Source organism: Tamandua tetradactyla, chromosome 14, assembly GCF_023851605.1.
Source record: "Tamandua tetradactyla isolate mTamTet1 chromosome 14, mTamTet1.pri, whole genome shotgun sequence".
In the NCBI taxonomy this organism is placed as follows: Eukaryota; Metazoa; Chordata; class Mammalia; order Pilosa; family Myrmecophagidae; genus Tamandua; species Tamandua tetradactyla.
This window is the reverse complement of record NC_135340.1, coordinates 77,670,912-77,686,328: the sequence shown is the minus strand read 5'-3', so window position 1 is coordinate 77,686,328 and position 15,417 is coordinate 77,670,912.

Here is a 15,417-nt window from a genome sequence, read left to right as displayed (position 1 = left end):
GAGGTCAGGAAGGATGGTAGCAGTTATTTGCTCTGGTCTTCTTACCATGAATTCCAAGTAAGCTGTCTTTTCCTTTCTGTACAAACTCATTCACTGATGGGAAACACCCACATCCGCTCCTTCTACAACATCCTTCCCATTGCCAAAAAGACTTCTTCCCCTTCATCTTCACACCTAATTCACTCTTGTTTTAAGGCAACTATGTAGAGCTCTGGTCCATTTCTTGTCTCTGATCAGATTATAAAAGGAATTGGTATAGTAGTTGAAGAGTAGAAAAGTCTTTAACTTTTCAAGCATCTATGACTTGCCTTCCAACAAGGGTATAAGCTTTCTGAGGACATGGCTCATGCATTATATTCCTTTGAACTAATTAAGCACTCTTTTCCACAGTGTGCTATGGGGCTCAAAATAAACTGATAAACAAGTGGCAATTAAACTCTATAGGTCCTGAATCAGGCAAATACATTTCACCGCTCCTATCAGCACTAAGCAATTGGTAGGGGCTTCCTGGAGCCTGTATATTGATAACCCTACTCTAAAGTAGTTTGGGGCAGAGACATGGCAGCATGTGGTGTGCTGCACAGACCGGGAAAAAAAGTGTGTGGGGGGAGTGAGCCATGTGACAGGCTTTGCAAGATAGGTAGAACTTTAATAGGAAAACCCATGAGTGACAATGGAAATGCAGATAGGGGATGCTTGGAGTAAAGACATTAAAAGATGTTTTGCTACAGCACAGAACAGTGTGCTTTGAACATGGGAGGTTTCCCACCAAACATGGTTGAATTAGAAGTTTATAGAAAGGGCGCGCTCTCTAGGCTCAGATTCCAGGACAAGTCCCGTGTGAGTAAGGCATCATAAAAAATTCTGTGATAGTATTTGTATAGCTGGATGTTACCTGGCTGGGGTGTCAGGTTTAAGTGATCTGATCAGATTATAAAAGGAATTGGTGTAGGAGTTGATGCGTAGAACAAGGTTCCCAAGGGTCTGTGGTGCATATTTAGGCAGTTACAGAAGATGATAGCCATCATCAGCTTCAAGAGCTCACTCTGACTTTCGCAGAAAGGCGCCTAAAAAACCCCCCCTGGGAACAGTGTTCTCTCCAGTTGCACACAGTGAAAGGTCATTATATAATTATTTGGACTCAGCGCTCACTTTCAAGTTTCTGGATTTCTGCTGTAAGGGAGCGGTCCAGCTGGTGTTGATGAGGCAGGATACCTCATTGGTTACGAATAGCATCTCTGGGTGTGAACAGTGGCTCTAAAATCAGGAGCCTGTTAGTTCCGCTAAGCCTCACCTTCCCTGTCTATGTAGAATGGAAAGGACAATAATGTTTAATTTCTAGGGCTGATGTGAGAACCAAGTGAGTCAATGCATGTGAAGCCCTTAGGTGTATTAGGCACTGTTTTAAGATCTTTACGCGTATTAAGTTATTATCATTACAATTTAAATATTATTTAAATTAAGAGGTAATTATTATTACTTCAGCTTTACATAAGAAGAAACTGAAACTGACATAAGTAAAAGTGATTTTCCCATCCTTATTTTCTTCCTACACATTAATATAGCTTTTCCCCTACTGAAGAATTTCTGTCTCTGAACCCATAGGCTCTTAAAATTTTTTGAATGTTTTCAAACTTCTCAAAATAAGTGCTTTCAATGTTTGAGATGGTACAGGGCTGGTGTGGGCTAATCATGAACACAGCTAGGCTTACAAGAGCTTCAGTTAAGATCAACTTTAGCGTCTGTGCCATTCCCCAAGCCTGTATATTATTTGTGTGCTAGGACTTACCATAATAGAATCTACATAATTCATTTATTGGAAAGAAATTACATAACCATAATTATCATGAGGATTCTTTTAGCATTTTCTTTTGTTTTGAAAAGAGCTAACTCATTTAAAAAAACATTTCTTTATCAACTTCTGAGTCGATTTGCTGACCCATTATAATCTAAGGTGACTAGCATTTATACAAAAGCCCAGATCTTTTCTTCTGCCTGCCACAAATTTGCCAGTGCCACAAGATTTGAGAATTACCTTGCCTCATTAATGTTGAGTTATATATTTAATTTTTATGAATGGATTTTCCTCATTAGCCTAATTTCTTTCTTAAGATGAGAATGGGGGACAGGGAGGAAAGAAGCAGACAGAATTAAGGATTTCTGCCAATTTGTGTGATTGAGTAAGTTTGAAATTCATGTCTGCAGATTCATGGGCCTTCCTTGGACCAGGCATGTATTGACATTCTGTGATTCTCCAACTTAACCTTTTCAAGAAAACACCTGGAGAGCTTGTAAAACACAAATTCCTGCCCAGAGTGCCTGATTTGGTAGGACTGGGGTGGGACTGAGAATTTGTATATCTAATGTGCTCTGAAAACCTCACTTAGAACTGCTCTACTCTACATAGAGCAAGTTCACTCTGATGGCCGTTTGTTTTTATTTTTCCCCTGACTGATACACCTTCATCATTCCTCTGCGCAAATCTCGATTTTATCTATCATAAAGCCTTCTCTGGCTAGTCTGAACTCACTCAGAATTGGCCTTAAAAAAAATTATTTCTGTTTCAACCTTAGCAAGTCTTTGATTTAAGGAAGAGGTGGGAAAGTGGTTGATTGGATGGATGGATGGATTGACTTGTGCTGGTCTTGAGGAATGCCACTTGTTCATTTCACCACCTCCAATCCAAGTCAAGTAGACCTCCAAAAGGGATGGCCTGGATGCCTCTGGGAGTTCAGGTACTCACCACCGTAGCCCCAGCTTCAAAAGACTGGTTGAAACTGGGCACAAACAGCCCCTACATTTCATATCTTAGGTCCCCAAAGTCTGCTTCTTTGTGGGAAAACCTCTCTGCTTTCTTTCTCAAACAGCAGTGTTCTGAAAAGCCGGAGTCGATTGTGAGAAGCCCTACTTACCCTGCACAGACCACTCATTTCGGCCCCATTTCCCGGAGCCCTTGGTTATTTTTACCCTCTCCAAGCTTCTTTTCATTCTTCAGGTGCTGGGCAAGGTGGCGTTCATTTGGCTTTGCTTCTGACACAAGATAAACGAGCTTGGGGCCCTCGGCGACTCACTGTGGCTGCCACAGGGTTCCAAAATAGCAAACTATTTTTCATAACAGCAACGTGATATGAAGGGAGATGCAGCAGGTGCACTCAGATTTCCCATTGCCGTGTGGGGTGTGTGGTGGAGAGAGAGGATTCAGTAAAGTTTGCATTCGTGTTTCGGGAGGGAATAGAAGGGCACTGCTCTTGCAGTGGCCATTTCTCTTTGGCTGGGTCAAGATCTGGCCTCCTGATGGCGAATCTTGTCCTTGGGCAAGGTGGAAGTGCAGTAAAGCAGCGGCACATTACCCCATAGAGTTCCCTGCCTTTTTCTTTCCCCCTTGTAGAAAGGTAAGGTTACGGATGGGAATATTTTTTTTTGAAACACGATCTTGCATGTTAAACAAAAAAGCAGCATTTCTTAAAAGCTTCAAATAGTTGACATTTTATTTAATTCCTTAAATGTGCAGTCATTTCAGAAAGTTTAAAGGGTAAACTTTCCTTTTATTCTTCCTGTTTCCAAAAATGTAAAGGTGAAAGATTAAGCTGACATCGCCTCTTTGAATTTCTCTCACTCTCTTGACTCATTAGAAAAAAGCTTCTGCCTTCATAAGGACTGTTCACTATTAAAAAGTTGGTCCCCAGCTCTACATCTAATATCTCTCCTTATCCCCCATGATGAATTATGTACATGTTTTTGAGATAGAAATTATAATAAAGGAAAAAGGATGGATTTCAACTTTTATTTGCATGTACTATGAGTTCCCTTTGCCGTCCCGCATCAAGTTATTAAAATAATAATATATGGGCTTCTCAAAATTGGGGTGAGGCTAGGGGGAAGAGGAGGCAGAGCCTTTGTCAAAATGTCCAGGGACATGGCCAGAGTTTGAGGGAGCAAGTATTGTGTAAAAGTTATGTGTTAGTGAACTGTAATTGAATTCATAAGACACTGGATTCTGTCTTATATCTTAATTTAAACATGTCTTTCCCAGGGGACCACAGAGTATGTGGTGCATGAATAAATAAATGCCATGATTTATTTTGGAGTTCCCAATCATAATACTATTATATGCATTGCAAATTTTCATATGCTACTTTTAGTTTCAAGTTGTTTTGTTTTTTTAAATTATTAAACCACATTGCAGGAAGAGATATACCACAACCCAGATGCTAAAAGAGGTGGGTCAGACTAAACAGATTCCCTTCCTTCTGATGAGCCTGATTCCATCAGAGAAAACGTGACTAGGTTATACATGGAGTTGTACTAATTACTGGGCTGGCTCAACCAGGTATAGAAAGACAGATTTGTAACTCCTATTGTCTGTCTTGCTGGATTTTACAGACTTATTTCTATTCTTAAATCAGTGGTATCTCCTGATTCTACCAGAGGAAAATAATATATTTTTCCTCCTTAAGAACAGCATTTTCTTTCCTTGGGCCACTAAGATAGATTTGCTGAATAACTCTTGAAATATAAAAAATTGTCTCTGAGTAGCAAGTTGAAGGGATGAATTCAACCTTGCAAATAGTTCTCTAAAACCATCACCCTTCTCAGAAGCCTTTTCTCTTTATATAGTGTGTATAAGTCTAGCCTACACTTAGTAATTTGCCTCCTCTTCCTCCTTCTTTTCTGTCTCTGTCTCTGTCTCATCTGTCTATCTTTCTATCTCTATATCTATCATTCCTATACTTCCATTTCTTTACTTTAAGAAAACTTAGGAGATATGCAGAATAGTGGATAAGGTAAGAGCACTGGCTTGGAATCAGGCAAACTTGGTTTTGTGTCCCGTATTTTCTCCTCCCCATTTCTTCACCAGTTCTGTGGCCTTCAGTAAGTTACTTAAACTCTCTGTACCTCAGTTTTCTCATTTTTAAGAGGATGATATTAGTTTCTACCTCAATAGATTGTTGTGAGGATTAAATGAGATAATACATATGAAATAACTCAATAGCGTGCCTATACACTCTCAATAAATATTAGCCATTATAACATCACATACCCCTTCCCTATATACCCCAGAATGAAGGACACTAGATTTTCTGCCTTCATATATATGACTATAGTCTCTTTTATAAGTCCAAGTGAAAAGAAAATTAAAGGGTAAAGCAGGATTTGTGATTGTTTTTTGACTTACCCGGATACATTGGCTTCTTTTTCACTCTCTTAATATTTTGGGTACTGGCTGACTCGTCTTTTGCTGCAAATCTTAAACTCTGGGCCCAAGAGCCCCCCAGGAGAGATTGTTTTAAATCCTAGTTGACCTCTTATCCATTTAAACCAAGAGGTCAGAACATTAAAGACATTGTAAAGGGCCTACATTGGTCTATTTAGGCTTCAGCTTTGACATAACCTGATTGTGCTGTATGGGAGAGATAACTGCAGCTAATAGGTCTGGTTGAGCAAGATAGGGGCCCGAGCAGCCTAAGGCAATGGTGGGAGAGGCAGAGACTTGTGTATGAAGGCCATGGACAAAGATGGCACACCAAGGACTCCAGCCAGTAGGTGGGGCCACAGCCCAGGTCCACCAGCCAAGTGGAGCTTCTGGGATGCTTCCTGGCTAGCTGCCCTCTTTATTTTCATTTTCACTTTGGAACTTGAATTTCTCCTCCTTCCCTTTTCAGTCGCTGCAGACATTATTTTATATGCCGTGCAAGATTTTTTCCCTTTCTTTCCTTTATTGTCATTCAATTTAATTCACAGATAGTTGAGTGCCTACTTGATCTGTGTATTACTATGTACTGATCCACATGACAGGGAATTTAGGAATTGACAAAGATTCGCAGGGCCTCTGATTTGGATGCTAACCCTTAAGATGCAAAGCAGTGCTTCTCAAACACTAATGGGCATTAAAATTACCTGGGGACCTTGTGAAAATGCAAATTCGGATTCAGGAAGTCTGGGATGTGACTTGTGATCCTGCATTTATGATAAGATCCTGGGAGGTGGTGATGCTTATGGTCGAAGGTTCATGGTTTGCATAGCAGGAATGCAAGGAGCTTCTGTTCTTTCTCCCCAAAGGGACTAGCTGATTGGTCTCTTTTATGTTAGTGCACTTTGACAATGTCACAGACTTGACCTTTCCTGTGAGGCTGTTGGCTTTACTCTGTGACCCTGACTTAGAGGTACAATGAGGAATGGGTGGCGAGGGATAGATACAGAACCCCACAACTTTCCATCCCAGCCAAATCCAACATTGTATTGGAATTGGGACCACTGAGGAGTCAGTCTGCACAGGTCAACTCCTGACTCCTAGATATAATAGTACATTAAACACATTGGATGATACAGCCTCTCTCTGCTAACTGGGGTGCCATTTACTAATTTGCCACTCTTACGTGACTAATTTCACTTGGATTAGGACTCAGTCATTAGGGAGTCACTTACTCACAAAGCAAAATCAAACTAAATAAATAACAGGAAGCATGGAAAAGAGGCCGATTAAAGTTGAGAGTGAAAGACAGCTTTTAATGCAGATGGAGACTTGCTGGTGATTAATGCAGATTCCCATTTAGAGTGCAAATGCAGATCCTTCCTCCATTTTTGAGTCCCAGTGACCCTAAATGAATAGAATCCTGTAGCAGAGAGCAGCTACCTTCTGTTCTAATAAGAATCACATCCCAAAAGAATGTACATTTCCAATTACTATGCAAAAACAATGGTAGAATTACTTAAAAATGTACAGCCCCCTAAGGGCTCTCCACGCTGTAGTCCATGCGAATCTATAATTTGCATGCAAATATTGTGGGGAACAACTGAGCCCTCCATCACAGGCTATTTAATCAAGCGAGAAACCCTTAAATTTCTTTGCGAAGATTCACAAGTTCTGGAGCTAAATATGCAATTGGTAATGTATTCTGGTTGCCTGCACGCAGTCTTCCTTGTTTCGTCCTGAATGGTATGGTGTTTGCATTGACATTTAGATGATGGGTCATCTTGGATTTCTCCTGTTCACAGCTGGAGCCTTAGTAACATCGCCTATTAGTAATCACTGTACTTTTTTTCCCTAGTGACTGAGCCGTTTACACACCAAGAAGAGGAAAAATTATATATTTGGGTACAGACAGTAGAAGGAAAATAAACTAACAGCACAGTAGGAAAGGTACCTAGGGTTACCCTATGTGGATAACTGAAGATCGCAAAGAAGTAAAGGGCCCAAATGATGTTTCCCCCACCCTTACGCGCCAGTCCTATTGCCAGACTTGTTATTGGAAAGTTAGCTGAAAACACTTTGCTAAGACAGACTCCAGGATCAACTGTAGCCACTCATGCAATAAGATCTTTAAGATTGGAAGGAAGCTGAGAAACTTCTTTCTACAAATCTCTGCCTTTCTGATCTATTAAGGTGCCTGAACTACTCACTTGCTTTAACCTATCTCTCTATGCCCTTGAAGCCCTCTGTTAAGGCACAGTGGGGTTTTCTGGATGGAGCCCTCATCTCATCCTAAGACATTGGTGATAAAAAACATTTTGGCATCATTTAACGATCAGCTTCAACAGTCTGGGACAGGAACCTGAGGAAACAGCTGGGTTAGGGGCCAGGAGAACCAGGCCAGAAGCATGATTCCAGAACCTTGGAGGAGGCTTCAAGCACTGAAAACATTATGACCCATCACCCCTAAAATGTAATATAAAATAAAGACAGTTCTTTGCTATAAAATTAGTATAAGGAAGTCCAATCCAGTTCTGAGTTTTCTACAGTGGCAAAATTTTTCCATCACATTCATGTCACTGGCTCTACTTTGAGAGTGTCCTAAGCTAGTAATTGCTTTGTCTATTGGGCAACCCAGTGCTGGGAGCCTGAACAATTCAGGAAAGTTCGGGCATGAGCATGGAAGAGGAGTGGAGAAAAGGGAGTGAAGTGTTTCTACATTCATTTGCCTACTTTACATTTTTGTTAGTAAGGCTAGACAGTGCAGATTTTCTTTCAAAGATGAGAAGCCATCCTCTCTCCTCTTTTCTCCTTCAAACCTATTTTCGCTCCCTACTACTAAAATTCCAACTCATTTCTGAGGCTGACCTAGCAATGGCATCTACCATTCCAGTGACAAACTGTGAAGGCTTTTTGGGCTGATGTGGCTGGTGGTGGCATCCCCTTCCACCCTGTCTGAGGTGGACAGAAAAGAAGAACTGGGAAGATATGGACCAGAAACTGCCACTGTTCACTTTACCATTCTACTAAGGAAATGGCAGATGCTGGCCTCCTTTTCTCACAGTGCTGGGTTTTGCTTGTTTTAAACAACCACAAATATCCTAATTTTAGAATTGGAATAGCATAATGACTGTGCTGGTAGTAATAGTTTACATCTGTGAGATACTGTTAGACAAATTAGTTCATTTGCAACTCACAACCGTTCCCTGAGGTTAATCCAGTTATCATCCCCACTACATAGGTTTGGAATCTGTGGTCCAGAGAGACTAAGTAAATTACCCAAGGTTGTGCAAGTAGAAAACTGCAGAATGGACTTGAACTAAGGTCTTCTGATATTTTTCAAACATATCCTACCATGGGCCCAATGGATATGGCCTCATATCCATGGGGGAAAAGCAGGAGCTTCAGATACAAAATTGGTGATCTTCGTGAGATCTGTAACATCCAGACACGGGTCATCTGCCATCATAGTTGGCCAAGACACTCAAGACAAGTACAGACCAACTGGGGTGTCGCATGCCGTGGGTTTGGGAGAAGAGCCAAATGGCCCTGAAGGGAATAAGAAAGAAGATAGTGATGAGGAGAGCTTGTAATTAACTTTTAAACTATTATAAAGAGGAAATGGGGAGGGGAGCCTTTTCATGAGAAGTTGGCTTGTAGTCCAGATCGTATAGAATGAGGGCCACATATCTATCTGTCCCTCATATTATTAGGCTCAAAGAATCTTCCCCCTGCACATGACAGCTGCTCCCTGGAATCTTTAATCATAAACTGAGTCCCTAAAAATATTTCAATGGTGCTTATTGTGCTCAGACACTGTTCTAAGCAGTTTACAAATATTAACTCTTTTAATCCTAACACTCTAAAGTCGATTTCTTCTTTCTTCTTCCTCTTCCGCCACCACCACCTGTTCTCCTCCTCCTCCTCCTCCTTCTCCTCCTCTTCCTCCTTCATCATTATCATTCCTGTTTTCAAGTGAGGAACTGATGCAAAGAGAGGTTTAAAATTTATAGAGGTCATAAAATTTCTCTTTATCCTGCTGGAAATCACCAGAGCTTTGCTCGAAGCTGAGGTAGCACATCCACTGAAGTGATTGTTCCTAGCAAGCCACTGTTGTTACTGGCAGTTCCCTGTGTTACAGGCTCCGTACTATATGCTTCATGCAACAATCACTTGAAGTTTATATTGTTTCCTCCTTTTAACAGACTAGGAATTAAGGATTAGAGAAGGTGAGAAACCTACTCGGGCTTACAGTGCTGACAGTTGGCTGAGCTCAGGCTTGCACTCAGTAATATTGGTTTCTGAAACCCATGCTCTTTACCACCATAATAAGCTATCTCCCAAACCCCAAATATGCTACCTATCTATAAACATATCCTAGATCCCAAGTGCCATAAATGGAGTCCAGTTTTCTTAGAAGGTAACTGGCATTGTCCTGGTTGCTTCTCTAACAGCAGAAGTCTTGGTAGTTACAGAAGAGGAAAATATTGACTTTGAGGAAGAAAGTGGCATGATTTATCATTTCAATTCAGCTTATCAATAATTATTGGTCACTGATAGTAAATGTTCATTTTATTACATCTTTTGGCATCATGAAAGTAAGGAAAATGTTGTACCTGCCCTCCGGAGATTCACAACTTATTATATTGACAAGGTGTTTACATAAAATACATAATAATATGTATCAAGCACAGAACTTAATGCAAACGAGTTTTGACCACCTAAAATTTTAAGATTCCTAGTGCCAAAAATGTGTGGGCCAGAAAAGATCCAGAAGTCACAAATTTCCTTTCCTGGCCAGAATTTCCTCACCTTCCCACTTCTATTTCCTCACCCATGAGGGACTTGTTGGTCTTCAGCATGGAGTGCACCAGTCCCTTGAACCCTTCCTGTTCTCCCACTCCATCGCTTCTCTCCTGGATGGTCAGCTACTCCTTCCCCTCCTACTACAATTACTTGCTCCCCACCCCCTCCCGTCACCAGTGATGTCCTCATACCTCCTTAGCAACCCCCAACCTGAGTAACTTCTATTGCCTGCTTTCTCCTCTCCCATGTCTGAAGAATGTCAGGAAAACAAGTGCAATTTTATGATCACTATAAAATTTTAACCTCTCTTTGCATCAGTTCCTCATTTGAAAACAAGAATGCTGCTGCTGATGATGATGATGATAATGATAATGAAGGAGAAGGAGGAGGAAGAGGAGGAGAAGGTGGAGAAGGGGGAGAGGGAGGAGGAGGATGAGGAGAAGAACAAAAAGAGGTGTCAGTGGCAGAAGAGGAAGAAAAAAGGAGAAATCCACTAAAGCCTATGTTCCTTATGAACATACGCTTCAGTAAATTAAATTTTCTTGTCTATATTGGTCCAGCTGGCCTCTTGTTTCATGACTTTATTGTTAACTTCCCGCTGCATTCTCTGTAGTGGTTGAGGCAATACTTCTCCAGGCTTCTCAAACTCCTATGCCATTTACATTCCCCGCACTCTGAGTAAATTAAGGCCCAATATCTTTACTACTCAATTCAAGAACTTTCAACTTACTCCCTTTCAACCACAGTGTATTTCAGTATTTTTACTCTCCATCCTGGCCTCACTCCAATGTCTGTAGAAAAAACAGCATCGTTCTTGCAAAGTTTAAACTTTTCAGAATAAAGAATCTTTTAAATGACTATTAAGAGGTGTTTTGGTTTGTGAAAGCTGCTGGAATGCAACATACCGGAGATGGGTTGACTTTTTCAGTGGCGATTTTATTAGTTTATGAATTTACAGTTCTCAGGCCATGAAAATGTCCAAGTTAAGGCATCAAAGGGAAGATATCATTTATGAGGAAAGGCTGCTGGCATCTGGGATTCCTCTATCACATGGGAAGGCATGTGCCAACATCTGCTGGTCCTTTTTTCCTGGGCTCTGGTTTCAAAATGGCTCTCTCAGATTCTATGGGACCTCCTTGCTTCTCCCATGGTGTTTTCTTTCTGTGACCTTTCTCCCAGTGTTTCTATCTTTTATCTTCTCATAAAGGCTTCCAGATAGAGATTAAGACCCACCTTGAATGGACTGGGTCACATCTCCATGGAAACAACCTAATCAAAAGGTCCCACCCAACAGTAAGTCTGTCCCCACAGGGATGGATTAAGAGAACATGGCCTGTTATAGGTACATAGCAGCTTCAAACCAGCATATGAGGTATGTTTTTAGAGGAGATAGTTCTACTGTACATTCTTTCTTTTGCTTTCCACTGCTTCTTCTGGCTTCCTTCCCTCAGCCCAAAATATACTTAGGCCTCCTTTTTCCTGAAACAAAAACAAGGAAACAAAAATACCCTATACCTCTCCTATCTGCCAGCCATAGTCAGACTTCTTTTAAAAAAATAAGTATAAACACATTGATTGACCACCTCTTAACTCCTCAATTTACTGCATGTTTTTTGTCACTGTTTATGGAAATTGCATTCATTGGCTTCCAAATGTCAAAACCTTCAGTCTTGTCTCAGTTTTCATTCTTCTTGCCCACCACTGAGAGTTTTCCTTCTGAATCTGCCTTCCGTGCTCTGACCCTACCCTACCTTTCCGACACTCTTCTCCACCGATCCTATCATCTAATGTAGCTACAGTCGTCACTGGATCATGAGTGAACCTAGTACTTGCCCACCTCTAGCACTTTCCTCAGTTGAACCTTATATTTGGAATTTACTTCTTCCTACTCTGTCTCCATCTGTCAAAATCCTACCCATCTTTCAGTTCCCAAGTCAGATGTCACCAGTTCCAGATACGCATCCATGATTTTTCCCAACCAGATTTCCTGTTATCTTCTTCTGTTCCCCTTTGATCTAATACTGTACCTATATTTCTTGTGGTAGATTTTCACATTTGCCTTTTAGATATTTTTTCTTTCCTTCCAAGATGGTAACTCTGAGTACCAAGGCTGACAGACGATGTCCTCTTTGTTGTTATCATTGCTTAGTAAAGCAATGATGATTAAGGATTATCCATGGTCAGAAAGGAAGTAAGCACTAGCAGGTACAACCAGGTTGGTTTCATGGAGGAGATATCCTGAAATATGAGGGAGTCTTTTGGTGTCATAGGAATTTTGAGGGCTCTTATCCAACCCTGGTCACAAGTATCACATAATATCCAGCATATATTGTGGGTTTATGTTTACAGTGCTCCAGGAATTGGGCAAGTACTGCCTATTTACTATTCTGTTTATTCTCACAACAGCCCTATGAGGCAAGTACTATGATTATAACTCTTGTTTAGATTAAACCTCATCTATAAAAGGAGCCTTAGAATGGTCAAGACATTTGCCAGACATCACGTCTCTGAAAATGGGTGGAGCTTCGGCTCAGATTCAGGTTGTTTTGGAGCTAAATCCTTACCTTGGAACAACCGCACACTGCTGTTTCCACACTATACCTAATTATCCAGATTTAAAAGCTCTCATAAAATCCACAAAAATTTGAATCTAAAATTTGTGTTTCAAATTCCAGTCCCTGACTTCATTCTTGATTTGTAGTTCAGCGCCCTTCTGTGGGCTGTGGAGGAGCCTGTCATTCTTGCCTAACCCATTTTGGCAAGAGGGTTTTATGCTATTACCCTAAGAAAAAAGGCCGCTATTTTCATTAAAATCATATAGAATTTCATATTCCTCATGAAAAGCTGTTGCTCTCACCTTCAGCACTCAGCCATGTTCTCCTTGATCATGGTGAAGTCATATGTTGTTTTTTTGACCTGGTGCAGGGGATAGCTTTGCCTCCTTCCATGGAGGGGATAAATCTACACATGATAGATTGTATGCCTTCAGAAATAATTACCTTACAGAGCACTATACTCTCCAATGTATAAATCCATTGATAGGAGAAAAATAAATGAACAAATTCTGTCTTTCCAAGGTTATTCTATTTCTTACTGTGTTGTGGGGTGAATACCATTGTCTGTCTTGTAATGATGGCCTGGACTGGACTAAATTATAGACAAGAAAGCTCTTGAGTAAACAGAGTTGAATTGATATAATCTGTCACTTAGTAATTACTCAGTAATTTCTAAGTGCAAAATGGCATGTATTACCACAGGTTTTACAATGTGTTTGGTACCTGTGTACCTGAGATAGCATCTCAGTGGCCAGACATTAAACCTAAATGCTTTCATCAAGCTAATATGGAAACAGGCAGGGATACTCTTGAAGAACTGTCAAGTAAAATGAAAATGCTATCTTTCTATCTTACTTTAGGGACTTAGCCCATTAGGGGCTTCTCATGCCTACCGTTGTTTTAGATTCCTTAAATTGTCATAGTCTTCATTTGTTGGAAATTTTCACTTAAAATCAAGTGTGTCTTTAATATTTCCCAACCAAAAAAACAATTTGAAGATTTTAATCTAGTAATCAAATTTCTGACAATGATTCACTAGTAATAACATGTGGCTATTGGGTGGAAAAGTGAGTAAAAAACTCTTAGAGCCTTGGAGATTGCTCAAAACATGGAGATGAATGTGGAACTAAAGCTAAGTAACAGTGATGGTACTGGTGACCAGAAGTTTCTAGGAGGAATCAGAAGTTTCTAGGATGAACCCCTTGAGGATTTTAGCTACATGCTTTCCTCCCTCCCTCTCTTCCTCAATTATCAGGTATAGAAACCATCTGAAGTCAGGATTATCCTAGGTGACTTAGATTGGCAGGCAAAGCAAGGTAAGATATACTCTGTCCTCTATTATATTTACAACTTTGCCCTAGAGATAAGATATAAACATAGCTAATAGAATGTGTGTTATTAATCTAACCAAGATATAAAAAAAAATATTTGGTCTAGACCAGGGATTAGAAAACTTCAATTGTAGGCCAATTTTGGCCCACCGCTTATTTTTATAAATAAAGTTTTATTGGAACACAGCTACACTCATTATTTTATTTATTTACAGCTGCTTTCATACTATAACAGCAGAGCTGAAAAACTGCAACAGAAGCCATGTGATCCATAAAGCCTAAAATATTGACTATCTTGTTCTTTGCGGAAAAAGTTGCTGTCCCTTCATCTAGGTTTTACTGACAAAGGCTTATAATCATAAGGTACTGCAGCCTAAAAGTAAAGAGTTACAGTTGCTGGTGATTTCAGCTTCATTTTTTTTTTTTTTTTTTTTTATTTTTTATATTAGGGTGTCAAGAGGACTGGATTCCAATCCTAACTCTTCCACTTACTAGATGAAAGACTTTTGGCAAATTTGGCTTCTGTTGTTGTAGCTGGGAAATCACAAGGAAAATTTTAATGTCCATTTATGGCCTCAACATGTGATATGAGGGGGCTCTAATTGGGCATTGGCTGCACCAAAATATGAGTCCATATTTGTGGCCATTGCTCTAGAAGCTATATGTGATGGACAGGCTACATGGCCAGGGAATGGGGCTGAGGACAAGGGTTAGGATTTTTACAAGGCTGAGGTAGATATTCGGGGATTTTAGTTTAAAAATAGCTTGTGAGTAAACTGGTAAGCCAAGAAGATTTTATAAACAGAAACATACTTCACATACATTCTAACAGTTTAGTATTATTGATGGTCAAACAGTATCAATGGAGAAACCAAACTGAGGTGGGAAAAGTTATCATTGTGCTAATAAAGCTGAATTACACCCCATATTTCTTGGAAGAATGAAATCCCCTCTAATTTTATGTTTCCCTCCTCCTCTGAATTGAAAGTTCTTTAAAAATCTCTCTAACTGCCTCGTGTATGACCCTTGGAACACATCATTTATCTGGGGAATAATATTCATTTTAAAATCATTTCACCCAGGAAGCAAGACTTAAGCCCACATTTTCTGATCCACTTAGTTGATAATATTCTTCTAAAAAAATTCTAGCTGGTGAAAGGAAGATAATTTAATTTTAGGAGATTAGATCTATTGCGTGTAATGCAAGTCCCCCAGAACTTTACAGCAGACCAAGACCAGTGAACAGGAAACTCATCTTCCCTCCTTACTAATACCATGCATTGGGGAATTTATAAGTTGGGCTGTCAGTCTTTGCTTCATGGAGTAATGTCAATGCCACTGATTCTTAAAATCTGACATTCATTAAAAGCAGCCAGTGTGGAGATGCACAAGGATTTTTTATAACAAATCAGCTATGTCACCATTCTGTAAAAGATTATAGAGTGATGCTTTTCGACTTTGAGCTCTTTCTTTCGACTGAATGGATCTTAACTTCATAGAGAACATGAAAGTTTGGATTTCATTGCCATTCCAA